General features: G+C 26.6%; 1 protein-coding gene across 2 annotated transcripts in view; it reads right to left on the bottom strand.

The window, feature by feature from the left end:
- The window catches only part of LOC109595177 (UBX domain-containing protein 6-like), a 50007-nt gene extending 36207 nt beyond the window's left edge, over positions 1–13800 (bottom strand). Inside the window, exons 1-2 of one of the 2 annotated variants that reach the window (XR_007547045.1) lie at positions 13449–13800; positions 2355–2492 (exon numbers count right to left, since the gene is read on the bottom strand). The gene's annotated coding sequence lies outside the window, so the exon portion shown is untranslated. The remainder of the gene's footprint in view (positions 1–2354; positions 2493–13448) is intronic. The other variant, XR_007547046.1, reaches the window with a different exon arrangement.
- Positions 13801–14992: the final 1192 nt, after the last annotated feature.

Raw genomic sequence — 14992 nt, 5'->3', positions numbered from 1 at the left:
TATACTTCTAACTTATACACATATGTTTTATGTTTAGTGGTTCTATTTATGACCAGTAAAAACTAAATTCTCTTAAATATTCTAATAGTTCGTGATTGACTTTAATGATTTTTTCAAAAAGAAACATGTAACGATGACGGTTTAAAAAAAATCTACATTTCAATATTATTGGTATAAAATTTTATAGCCCCACGTTATAAAAAACAGGTGCAAACGCAAACACGTTGTGAACTATTTTATGTCACATAAGTGTGATAAAAAAATGTTAATGACAACTTCAGAAACAATTAGAAGCAAGGTATGAAGAAAATAATTACAATTCTTAACATCCAACAACAGACATTAAATCATTGTTAACTGAGAAAGTTTAATTTAACTAAAGTTAATCGGCAATTATTTCTAAATTTTCCAATAAAATTACACAGTCACTTTCGCCAAGGATCAGCCTCGATCGACGGCGGTTTATTGGATTGCAGTACGCCAAAATTTTAACTTTCTATGGATGTTGTAAGAAGTAAATTGTCGGTTAAAATTTATGTTGTTGCAATATATTTCGAGCATTTAAACTTTAACAATTTGTTTTCCATATTAATAATTCTTGGCTGGTGAGAACTTTTTATCGAAAGAAAAAATATATCATTAAATTTTATAACAGTTTATGAATAACTAATTATGTTGTATGTGCTTGACAGTTAACAGCTTTTAAATGACAAGACTATAAACTAGAGAAAGAGCTTGACAATCCTATAAATTCCAATTTTCTCGAGGTTTTTATATTTAGTTTATCATATTATTCTTAAATTTTTGACATTAATAATAATTATTAAGTTTAACTTAATATATTAAATTAATTTTAATAATTAAATTAATTTAATTAATTAAATAATTTTCTCGAGAATTTATGAAATAAGTTAGTTCATTGGAACAGTTTCTATAAATATTTTTCACTCAAAAAATTATAAATAACTAGAAATATACAAAATATGAATTTTAAATTATAATTTTATCAATATTTTTTAATTTTTATAATTATGGTTTATAATAAAATTACATTTTAAAATTTTGAAGATTTTCAGTTATTGTTCTAATTTGAACAATAAATTTCATAGAATATATTTAAAAAATAAATGATATAAAAATCATCAAAGCCAAATTTTACGATGGTATCTTTCAAAAAATTTAAAATAAACAATAAAAAAGTATAATTTTAAATTACAGTTTCCTTAGTATTCTACTATTTTTTAAGTTAATGTTGGTAATATCATTTTATCACATTATTTTTAAATTTTTGACACCTTTTAAAATCATATATATTTTTTTGCAATGAATACTAACTTGTTAAATTGAATTAAGTTTTTTATCAAACTGAATAAATTTCATGAGAACTTATAAAATAGATTTAATGGATAAATTTGTATGATTTTAATTATACATATACATTAGTAATAAAATTATATTTTAAAATTGTTAAGCTTTTCAGTTATTCTTCTAATTTGAACAATGAGTTTTACAGAATATATTTAAAAAAAAATGGAGTGAAAATGATCAAAACCAAATTTTATGATGATATTATATTTACATAATTTTAAATTATTGTATTATATATATAAAAATATATATATATATATATATATATATATATATATATATATATAAAATTTATAATTTTAAATATTGTATTATATTGTTCAAAAATTTTTTTATTAAAAATGTCATAATTTTGATCAAATTCCGCATTAATAAAAATTAATAAAATTTTAAACAAATTAAATACAGTCGAACTTAAATAACTCGAATCAAATTGGTTCAGTCAAGGGTGAAAATTATATGTAATTTTTACTTGATAACTCGAAGTCTTAATAACTCGATTTTTTTCATGGCAAATCATGGTTCGAGAAGTATAAGTGCAAAACAATTTTCTCGAAAATATGTAAAATTAATTCTATTTGAACATTTTTACTCCAAGGTTACTAAGTAATTAGCTAATAACTGGAATATTTTAAAGTATAATTTTATTTATGCATTTAAATTAATAATAATATAATGTAATACTATTATAATTGCATTTATTTAGTTTTTCATATTGATGTTTTTATATTTAATACAAGTAAAGAATAAATCGTTTCTAATAAATAAATATCTGAATATTTAGTGTATATATAATAATATAAAGTTTCTCATATAAACATCGATAATTTCGTATTCTAGTCGAACAACGAATAAATCGTAACAACATTAGTTTAGTCCATTGTAAAATTAGCATAAACCCGGTGTATCGTGGAAAGCTCCCGTTCAACGTGTTTGCAAATGGTACGGGTCGCAAATGATCATGTGTCGCAATAAACGTAACTCACATCCATGTGCCGTTCGTCTGCGACCTCCGTGCGGCCTCCACGGTCGGATTAATAAACGTGAAGACTCCGATGATGCCGTACCACTGGAACAGCCACATCGCCGACGATTTCCTCCTGAACTTCTCGCGGAACCTCATTCTAAAACAAACATGGGGATTATTCGAGTAATACCATTAGTACACGCCATTTATTAAATATAAATATATAACAGGGGAAAACAGGTTTTTCGAAACGACAAAATAAAATTAAAACACCTGTTCAGAGACCGGCATAATTAACAATTAATTCTGGTGATTCGGCCACGTTAAAACCGACTAAAAGCCGTTTACGTATCAGTGACAGTAAAATAAATTTTCAAACCCGCGGATAAGTTACTTAGCGTATCACCGAATAATTTACATAACACGATATAGTATCAAATTCCAGATTTATGTCATTATTAAGTAACACTTAAATTATTAAAGTTTCCACATTCACCACGTTTATCTTCATGGAAATAATTTTTGTATATTAAGTCATAAATTTTTGGTGCATAATAATAAAAAAAAACTTGTTTCTATTGTGCTTTCCCGATTTGGTTTATGTGATTCCACTAACTAGAATTGTATACTATGTAAGTTATTCACATTGTTATAATTTTAATGTCGCTTTAAATCTATAATCGTATGCTAATGAGTAACTGTCATAAACTTTCAAAGCTTTAATGTTAAAGTATTGGAAACAATGTGTGGTTGGTTCATTTTTTAGAAGAAGTATATGAATAATTGTAATGTAAAATGCAAATAATAAATTCAATATTTATATTCTACAGCCAAAATATACACCAAAAAACATTTAATATGTAGATATAGCTTTCGAAACAGTTTTTTAGGTCTGTAATTTTATAATTATGTATTGGCATAGATTTAAGAACGACAATGTTTACATGCATTTACACAATGTTTGGTTAAGTGTAATAAATTATTTCCTTTAAAAATGATGAAAATGTAAATATTGAGTGTAATTTAATAGTTTAGTTTATCTGTAACCTATTATTTTTTAAAAATTTTCTACAAATATGACATTAATTATGAGAATGAGCACAAAATATTTAATTTTATGAAATTGAAGACAAATTATGAAAAATATAAATATTAAGACTATCTCTAGTTGATTATTATACTAGTAATACAAATAAACACATTTTGACATAAATTTAACTATAAGAACCCTTACATACAGTTACTCCATATTTGGCCAAAAGTAATTAATTATTTCCTTTAAAAATGTTGAAAAACGTGAATATTACCGTAAGTGTATCTGCTTGTAAAAAGTTAATCTTGTTACCTTTAACAATCCAATTAATTTTTAAAATTTTTATACAAATTTTGGATTAAAAATATACAGTGGTGGTCATTATTATAACAACTTTAAAATATTAAGTATTTTAGCTAAAATTCTTTTATTTAATGTGAACTATTAAAATAATATTAATTTATTATTGTTATTTTACACAGTACTATAAAATGTTATTCTATAAAATTTTACATATATTTTTCTGAACTAATATGGTCGGTAACTTTAATTTTGAAATGTTTTTTTGATGATTAAATCTGTGCTATTTAATATAACATTAATACTTTTTATAATATCCTTTTTGTTTTATAATTTTAACCCATTGATTTGAGAACAACAATGTTTACATGCAGTTTCACAATATTTGGCTAAATGTAATAAATTATATCCTTTAAAAATGTAAATATTGAGTGTAATTTACTTGAGAAAAAATAGTTTAGTTTATATGTAACCTATTATTTTTAAAAAATTTGCTACAAATTTGATATTAATAATTAATTTTATGAAAGTAATAAAAAAAGCTTAATATATGTGCTAAATTTTTTCTATAAGACTGCAATTATTCAATATTTGGTGAAATGTAATAAATTATTTCCTTTAAAAGTGATGAAAATATTGAGTGCGATTTACTAGAAAAAAAAACAGTTTAGATCATTCTATTATATTTTAAAAATTTGCTACAAAAAATGAGAATGAAAACATGAAATAAGTATTAAATTTTAAAGAAATCCAGAGAAAAATACGATACTAAATTGTGATATATTCCGAAACAAAAGATGTTATTCTATTAAAATAAACTCAAATTTTTATGAATATTTTCAATATAATATATTTTAATTAATTGGCCACTACCGTAGTTGAGAACACGAAATAATATTTTCTTGGAAAACTGAAAACTAATTATGAAAAATATAAATATCATTTTCATTTCATTCATACTCTTTTAATTAAAAAAAAATAGTGTAAAGTTGTTTAAATCAATAACTATATTTATATTTGAATAATAATTTATAAAAAAGAATGTGTATTCGCCGCACAAATAATATTCTCACAGTAACAAACCTCTCGTAAACCAACAATTAACAGTAATTTTTAAATAATGGTCGAAAATCGGTTCTTCTCGACGTTTCAGCGAGAGAACAAAGGAACAGTTATTTATCTCCCTTAAAAACGGACAATCCTTATTTGAGAAGCTCGCGTGTCCAAAACCGGACGCGTTTGATCCGTAATTATCCGATTACAAGTTTCGGATAATTGCCTCAAATCAGCATCATTTGTAACTATCAATGTCACCGTCGACTTTCTTGAATTGCGATGAAAAACTCGTCCGTCGACAATAATCCAGTGTTTCCAACGCACGCAGGAAGATGCAAACAATCTCTTCTTGCATCGGTTAATTTTAACCTACACTTTTACATTCTCTAGGCGCACACGATTTTCTATTGATCCGTTGCAACCATGAATCGGTGCCTCCCATAAAAAACACTAGAATATTAATATACATCCCACAAAAAAAATAAAACTCACACCTGTACGAGTATTTATCGTCTAAATTATAATTTATTATATAATTACGGGACGATAATATGCCCGTTGAAGAAAACTGCATGCATAAGTGAAACCTTATCCATAAAATTACCATAAGCAAGGAACTCGAAAAACGCATTCACAGAAACTTAAAAATTCTTCAATACAACTTGATTTATTTAAATTAGAAGTATATTTGACACGAACACGCAGTTTCCATTCAATTAAATCACCAGCAATGCCAGCCATCACGTGGAAAAAAGTGCGATACGTGTGATATTTTAAAGAAAAATTTCGTTATACTTCATAAATCATTTTACAGTTAAAAAGTCAATTATTCGAGCCCATTCCACGTGAAAGAACCAATTACCCGGCTTAATGGGCTATTAATCACATTAAACATTAAATAAAATGATTCTGACCTAATTTTGTGTCATTTACAATAAACAAATAAATGTTTAATTGTCATAAGCAACGCCGGATACATAAATCCACTTGCCAATTATCCGCAACACCGTTCGAAACAATGGAATTCGGTCCCTTTTCGCCTCAATATTGTTTACGAAAACTCATGAATCGTCTTTGAAATCAAATATCAAATGGCATCGCAAAAAGATTTACGCTGTTTGTGCAAAAATTATCTGTTCGAGAATTGGTTTACCTCTCCCACCCACTTTCGTAATTCGACGCAATCGAAAACGAAAACATTCGTCTCGGAAGATTTTTCTTCTTCCTTTCGCATTATTCATGCCCCTATGATTTATGAATACAATACGTATATCAATTACAGTGTAATCTAATATTAAAATGACACTGTCGGGATTCGTGATTTCCATACGTCCGGAGATGAATGGGTTTGTTGACTTGCTGCAATAAATTTAAAGCTTTAATAAAATTATTTGTCCACATTTTTTAAATGGGTTTGGCACCTAAACACTATTTTATATTGAGCTATAACTTATTTTTTTTATTAACATCCTGGATATAACTTAATTTTGTTGATATATTTAACGTAAATAAAAATAAATTTCAGGACTGTTTAATGTTAATAATATAATATAATATAATCTGTTATTTAATTATACCCACACATTAAATTATGTATTCGCAAATTATAAATAATTACTGCAATTTTTGCGCAGCTCTCACATTTTGTCCCTTGAACGACCGAACGGATGGATGGAAGCCACATCGTTGTGACAAAACCGAAAACCATTTCCAACTGATTAACATCAATATGCACCGATATAAAAAAAATTAAACGGAAACAACAATGGATAAATGTGAAAGTCGGGCACTTAAGACGATTACTATGGTTATGACGCTAATTGTGTTTTTAGTGCCGAAACGAAATCGTCGATGTTTCCTTTTTGACTTCTGAACTCATAAAAACGCGCTTATTGTACTTTAATGACAGGTTCCCATGGATTTGTGTTTTATTGTTTTCGGCAGCCATGAGAAAATTATAAGGTTGGGCGGGGTGTCCCAAATTGGTCGACTTCGGATGTTTCAGAGCAAATTGAGAAAATTTCACCCGAGTGTCCAGTGACTGAAATATTTACGAAATGTTGAAAGATTTTGAATAACTTTTCTATTAATTTATTTACTTTTTTTATTATATATTACATTCTATAGAGGCGTTTCTACGCCATATAAAATATTTATTTCAAATAGAAATCGAAATGTATAAATATGTTGAGAAAAATCCAAATTTAATATTTACTAATGTAGTAATCAAATTATCAACTTTTAAATCTTTTGTCAATTATGTATTTGTTAGCTATTTATTTCATATACAACAATATTAAATATTTCGAAATGATCAGAAATATCTTAGATAAAAATAATTATGAAATTAAGCTTTCCAAAAATATATAATATATATATATATATATATATATATATATATATATATATATATATATATATATATATATATATATATATATATATATATATATATATATATTAAATTATCTTCAGTCAAGATATTTTCTGATAAATTTCGATAATACAGTATACAAAATAAATAGAAACTGATATTTTTGATTAACATATTTTGAATAATTAAATTAAAATGATGTCACAAGTTTTAGGAGATTCCTAAAATACTTTTTTTATTATGACAAAAAAACTTTTTACCGGCATTTTTTATGTAACATTACCTCAAAAAATATATCTCCTCATAATTTCGAGATAATATGTGGATCTTTTTCATATTAAATAGAAAGAATAATTAATTAATCTCGTCTTTAAAATGCTGGAAAAAATAGAGCTAAATCATTTTTGATAAATTTAGTAATTTATTTATTATGTCAAAAAGCTTTTTACCATAAAAAAAATTACCTTAAAAATATATCTCTTAAAAATTTGTTCAACTTTTTTATATTAAATGGAAATTATAATTAATTAATCTTGTCTTAAAAAATACTGGAAAATTCGAGCTTTCCAAAAATATATCATTTGTGACATATTAAATTTTCTTTACCTAAAATATCTTTGATATATTTCGAGATAATTAAAATTGTTGTCTGTGAAATAAACTAATAACATATTTTGTTTAATTTTAAAAACCAAATTTAATATTTATTTAAATCTCAAAAACCTATTTGTAATTAGTAAATTGTAAATAAATTATCAATTGTTAAAATACGTTAGTGATATTTTAAAAATACTCTTTTTGGCTGTTTCATATCCGACATAAATATTTCGAAATTTACCAGAAATATTTTAGATAAAGGTATATAATTATATTTTTATATGTATATGAAACAAATAGAAAATAATATTAATTATCTCGAAATTTGTCAAAAATACATCATAAATTATATATTTTTGGAAAGATCCACTTTTTACAACATTTTAAAGCTCAGTTATAATTATAACTGTTTAGAAATGTTAAGAATTGAGAATTGTTTAAAATGCGTTAAAGAGATTTTTATCAAATGCTATATTTGATAACTTTAACATTGTCACTTTTGAACTAGATTATTTTCTGTTTATTTTTTAAATATAATATTTTTTTAAATATTCTCGAAATTTGTCAGAAATATTTTAATTTAAGATAATTTAATATATATCACAACTTAAATATTTTTGGAAAGCTTCATATTTTAATAGCAAACATAGACAATAAATATTTAATATTGTCATAATACATAGAAAATAGTATTTTTTCGAAATATTAACAAGGTATATATTTTTGTCATAATTTGTTATTACGTAAAAAGTGCCTATTAAAAAGTTTTACTTCTAAAATATTCATTTTCGAAATCTTTTAGAATATTTTGCACACCAATCAGAAACTTCAAAATACGGTTTGTGGCAAATAACGATTCAAAATAAAAATGGAGCCCCCGACACATCACACACATGAATCAATTTAGGACATTCCATACAGATTTGGATGCAACAAAAAAACATATAATTTAATTAAAATACAAATCAACATGAGAGTAAACCAAACCTATTTCTACATCGATTTATACTTGCAGACTCCATAAAATTATATTATTAAATCTTTCAATAAACGAAACTAATTGACTGGTGCAATAATTTATTATTAATAAAAATAAATAAACGACTTGACCTGAATTTTAACGTTTATCTTTGCTAAATTTAATGTATTTTGCAAACAATCAATGTTTAAGTATTTTTAGGGTTGAGAACAAAACAAGTGATACTAACTGTTTAGAAATATTTTCAGACTACTTCTATTGTTCGTTTGAATGCTTTTCCAGGAAGAACAACGTAATAATATCTCGAACACCGTTTGAAATATCATAAATTTGATAACCAAGTAAAATTACGGTATTTCCATTTATAAATGAGTTCGTTTATGTAGAATCCAGAACTAATAAAAACCTGTAATTCACAAAGAAAATTGCATTTTGTTAAAGAAATTTTTACATTCGATTTCCTGAACGCAAGATAAAATTGTGTAAAATTAGATTCACCACGTTTTTACTAAAAAATTAGTTAAGTACCACTTTGTTTTTACTCCGTAATTTAAACTATAATTAAACATCGCAGAGAAGCATGAAATAAGTCTCATTATTTGCTATTGACCACTTGTAATTCTATCTAAGCATGTCACGGTTCGATAAATTGACAGAATGATTTCAACTCATTATTTCGCTGTAAAATTAAATTCGATATCAAAATTTTAATGGTCTAAATGTTGTGCAAAACTGGGTCATTGAACAAATTCACCGCCGAATCATTTCTCTTATTTGTATTAATATTTTTTTTTTTCATTTTCGGTACAAGAATTCAATTAATAGAATACACGTAGCTAAGGCCAAGTTTACAAACACCGTTTCGAGTGGTGCATTTGTTATTGGTTTTTGCTTATTGAAAGCACATTCAAAGACAAAACAATGTATCGCGAATTTTATTCGTTCTATAAACTCGTTTTATGTTGATGACTTTAATTTTTTTCGTGCACACATAATATGTTTCATGTAAAGCATATAAAACACCCACGTGATCTATTAAAAAAATAAAATAATTTGCATATTTTTTAATTTCGCCACTCATCCGGTGGCTATTGAAGGGGGCTTTAATTCGTATATTTTTACGAGGTGTCCCATATATGGTGGAAAAAATAATAAGTATTAAAAAAGGTGGTCAATGCCAGGTTCCCATAAAGGGCCGGACAAAAGCGTCGCAATCATCCGGGCCCGATCAAAAAACCAACATTGCACCCATAACGATAATCAGATTAAGTGGACGACTCATTTTTGCTTGTTATTCAAATATTTATCAGAATGTACCAAATATGGTCAGACCACATTTCACGGGCACAATTCGCTCGCTGAAATGCGAATAATTATGCAAAATAAAGACGTAAATTCGATTTACGGCAGCGGTTAATCTTCTTACTCCAAAATGAAAACCGGCAGTCGATCCATTGAGTTCGTTAAGTTTGAAATTGGATAAGGATTTGTGAAAATTTTTCGTCAATCTAGGGTGGTCCACTTGCTGAAATCGGTTTGCAAAATTTATCATGTCACTGTCGGATTAACCGTATTAGTTAGTTTTGGCCGCTAAATTTGTCATTTGCTTGTCGGTCATTTATCATTGATATTGCTCGCATAATAAATCAACTTGATTAACAAATAAAGAACTCAATAACAAAAATGAAATGAAAAATATCTAAACCCCGTACAATATCAGTAAAAATACGTTGAAAACAATGACGAGCTGTTGATTCGTGTTTAAACTGAATGATGGGACAAATAAGGAGATGGCATTTCTTGTCCAAACAAATGGACAGTTTAATTTGTAAAAATGCACGAACAGTTTTTGATGCGTTAAGTAATAGTCGAAGTAGGAAGTCGAGTACAAACGTACAAACATCAGGTGTTTGTCGACGGTGACTGTGCTAACAGAACCTAATTAAAGAACAAACAAATTCCCATTGTTCAAAAAAATTACAAGTTTATGTTTATTATCCGGGATTAATCATATTGTGTTTTTGTGGATTATCAGTGGACAGTGTCAACCCAGATAATTTTTGACGCTTTCATTGTCAGCCACCATAAAACTGTTACGTGCTTCGATGAATATTTATAAGCAATTAAATTATTTCTCGCGGAAACAATTAGAGCGAAATTTCGCAGATATTTCGTACATCTGCAAATTGCGAAAACAATGTTGCAGTGTATAATCAAGATTTTATCTAGCTTACTTCTTAACGTAACGAGAGTATAATGCTAAGTTTAACACAGGTTCGTTGAGCTCATTTTACAGGTGATATATCAAATTTGTGCATTATAATTGTTGTTTTTTATTAAATGAGAATAACATTAGAAATTTTTAAATTAAGAATAAATTAATAATAATAAGACATTTTAATGTTATAACAGTATTTATTACTAATTTACTAACCAACGCAGTTGAAAATCTTTAAGAATAAAAATAAATTAAAATTTTTATTTAGAATATTTTATCAGTAAACTTTTGAGTTGAGTTTGAAATATTTGTACATTCACTTTTATATTTTCCTTAATATTTATTATTTTTATATTTTTCAAATAATAAAAAGAAACAACAAATTTTTTAAATAAATTAGATATACAAATTGTCTTTCTTTAAATTTATGCACACTTAAATATTAAATTTTTTTACTGATTACTGATTACACAATATCAGTGCCAATTTATAATATTGAAATCAATTATTAAATTAATCTAAAATGAAATGTAAAAGCATCTTTTTGTCTGTTTTTACCTTATTTTACATAAATATCTCTTGATAATAATTGATAATGTATATTGATAATCAATATAACATTAATTAACATCAAAAAATTTAAAATAAATGTAGAAAACACATTATTTTTAGAAAACAAATTTTAAAAAATAAATAAATAAATTATTATGAAGTGAAATTAATATATTGATATTTTTCAGGAAGCTTTTCAATCTTCATGAAACTCATATGAAATTGGTAATAAATAAATTTTAAATAAACCCAATGTGTCTTTAATATTTGATTTTCAATCATTTAAAATGAAAAATATTTTTTAAAATAAAAAGTATAAAAAAATAATTAAAAACTATATTTAAAAATAAACACGCAAAATAATTCAAAAAAATGTAAAACATTTATTTAAAAATGAAATATTTTTAAAATAAAACTATTATATGCTTAAAATACATATATAATAGTTTTATAATAATATATCAAAAAATTAAAAAAATATATTTGAAAAAATAAATATATAAAAAATATGTATTTTCCAAAAAATTGAAACAACTATTTAATTTTTTTAATTTTTTGGTGACTGCTTAACGCAACATTTACATCTATTATGAAATATATTATTAAAACAGATTAATTTTAATTATTAAAATATTAAATTAATCCGAAATGTACCGTAAAAGCCAGTTTTTCATTTTTGTCGATAATTTAATGATTTGATATTACATCTTTAATTTATAACGCATAGTTGAATATGTAACATATTCAATTTAATCAGTGTCCTGTTGAAACTAATTAAATCTTTCTAATTTTAGTATAATACTAAATATAATAGGCTTAATTGTCACCTAAACGACTTACGACATTAAATGAATACATTAAAAAATCTAAAATATATTTTCAGCGAACTTTAATTTTAAAATTTAATTTTGCCTATTAATTATTAACTGACCAAAAAGAAATTGATTCTGAAGTGACCGTTATAAAAATTTAAGTTCAAATAAAAAGCCCAGAACAATGTATTAATTAATACAGGCTTATTTATCTAATAATCACCACATTAATATTTCGATAGTTTTTTTTTAAAAAACTTATGTGTTGTAAAATTTTAATTAAGAGATATAAAAGCATAATTCGCATAAAATAAATTAAATTTGAAATAATCCCAATGTTAAACGTTTGTTCTTTGATTCTTGATTTACAATCCCTTAACACGAAAAATAAGATAAAAATAAAAATATTTTATGTTTTAAATAAATATTTAAAAAAACCTATTCATATTAATATTGAAAAATATATACAAAATAATACTCAAATATAATAATATTAAATATACATGCAAAATTAATCCAAAAAATTAATTAATTAAATTTTTAAATAAAATTTATTCTGAAGTAACTGATATAAAAACTTTCAAATAAAAGGTCTAGAATAATGTATTAATAATTAATTAAAGCTTTCCTGTCTAACAATCCTCATATTAATGTTTCGATAATTTTTCAATAAATTTTTGAATTTATGAAACTATCATTATTTGTTATGCTTTTTTAAAATTTTAACTAAAAAACATAACAATATTTAAAATAAAAATATTCTATATTTATAGTAGATTTTGAGAAAAATATATATAATATTTCAAAATAAATGAACATTTTTTTTTTTTGAATTTTAATTTTCAGGTTAATACAAATGCAAATGCAAAAAAAATTAAAAGGACTAAAAAAAAATGTAAAAGAAATAATTAAATTTTTTGGTAAGTCAAAAAAATTTATAAAAATTAAAAAAAATATATATGAAATTGAAAAGCTATTAAAACTGATTAATTTATTTGTTTGAATTCTCACCACTTTTAAGTTCAGTCAATTGATTGAATTTAAAATTTAAAAAATGCGACTGATAATTAATAATTAAAAACAAAAAATCATACCCAAAAGTGTTTTCGGTGTCAACTTAAATTAAATTAACAATATCAAGAACTAATTTTCGGTAAATATCGTAAATACTTTTTGAAAAAAGAAAACTTACATTTACGATTGGTACATAATCCAAAAACCTCTCACAAAACACCAAAAACCACAGAACCAAAAAGAACCGGAAGAGTTCAAATCAGCTTGTTAAAAAAATTAGAACCGAAGACAGATAGCAAAATTCAAGACAACAACATCGCAAAACGCAATGCGTCCAGCGTGCACTTCGCGGGCACCACGGACCAAGATCAACAAGATCCGCTGGGATCGCACGCTGCAAACAGACAACCAACAACGGCCGCGGACATCAACCGCGACGACTGACGTGAACGGCTCGGATCGACTGAAACGGCTTCCACGCCTGAAACGGCTTCTACCTCTTCGCAGTGGCACTACGGAGCTTTCGGAGACGGAACGTTGCGGCCCTTTTTGCCGCGTGTGTGCGAGTGTGTATGTGTGTGTGTGCGTTGCTCACATGGGGTCGCCCTTATTCCCGACCGGCATCCGCGGACAAAAGGCCCCGGCCCTTTTGTGCGGATTATGCACGCCGCGTTTGCCGGAACTAATTATCCGGCAATTTTTCGTGCAATTGTTGGTCCGGTGGTGATATGTAGATGTGCGCAGAGTTACGGCGGATTAGGCCCGTCGGGGCCTATCATGTGTGGGCCCGTTCCCCCCTCGGTACACAACAACACACCGCCGAACCGCCATTCAAAGCCCCACGCTTTTGTCCAGACGGAATGTTTGTTTGAAACTCGACCACTGTCTTGTTTATATTAATTTCGATCGCTACCCTTCATCGGCTTTCCTGTTCGCAACTCATCTGTTCAAATTGACAAAATCGGAATTTTAGGGTTGAGCACTGAGGGCAGGTATGTTTCTTTCCAACGCTGAAGCGATACGTTTGTTTCCAAGCACAGTTTTACGTGTTTAGAAGTTTTCAAATTATCATTTTTGATAATATGTTTTATTGACTTTTAAACTGATTTATTAAATTAAATACTTATATTTATTTCAATTTGTTATTTGGATTAATATTACAGTTCTGTTGGTTCCTTTCACTGATCTCCAGTGTAAGAGGATGTCGAGGATTTCACTTGAACCGAAAAATTAACGGTTTTAGAGAAGTTGCTCTTTCTATCAGAGAAATTTCAATTGGATTGTGTCTACTGTGGTCGAGCGATGGCGTGCATACTCTGTAGAAACCCGAGAATGTCGTACCAGCAGCTTTGGACGACCAAGAGGTACTACAGAAAGAAAAGATGGATACTTGTGACTGTCGGCTTTTAGAGACCGCCATATGTCGACGAATCGTATGTCAGCTGCTTGGTATAATTCAGTGAGTCCACCAATTGCTTTATCGTCAATATATTATCGTGCCAGGTACTTTTGTCTTGCCAGTTACCACCCTCTCTTGGTGCTTGTACTGTCGGCATCAAAGGTGATGGTACTACGATTGAAAGAGTTGGGATGGTGAATGTGACAAAGTTGACTTGTCTGAGGAATTTCGGTTTTACTCTCTGGCTCAAAGAGTGGAAGTAATGATTGTGGATTCTATTTGTTATAGAAGAATGTTTATACAGGGCACTATGAATGCACACC

Source organism: Aethina tumida, chromosome 1 (assembly GCF_024364675.1).
Source record: "Aethina tumida isolate Nest 87 chromosome 1, icAetTumi1.1, whole genome shotgun sequence".
NCBI classification, from domain to species: Eukaryota; Metazoa; Arthropoda; class Insecta; order Coleoptera; family Nitidulidae; genus Aethina; species Aethina tumida.
The sequence above is the reverse complement of the archived record's forward strand: the minus strand, read 5'-3'. Positions and strand labels throughout refer to the sequence as shown.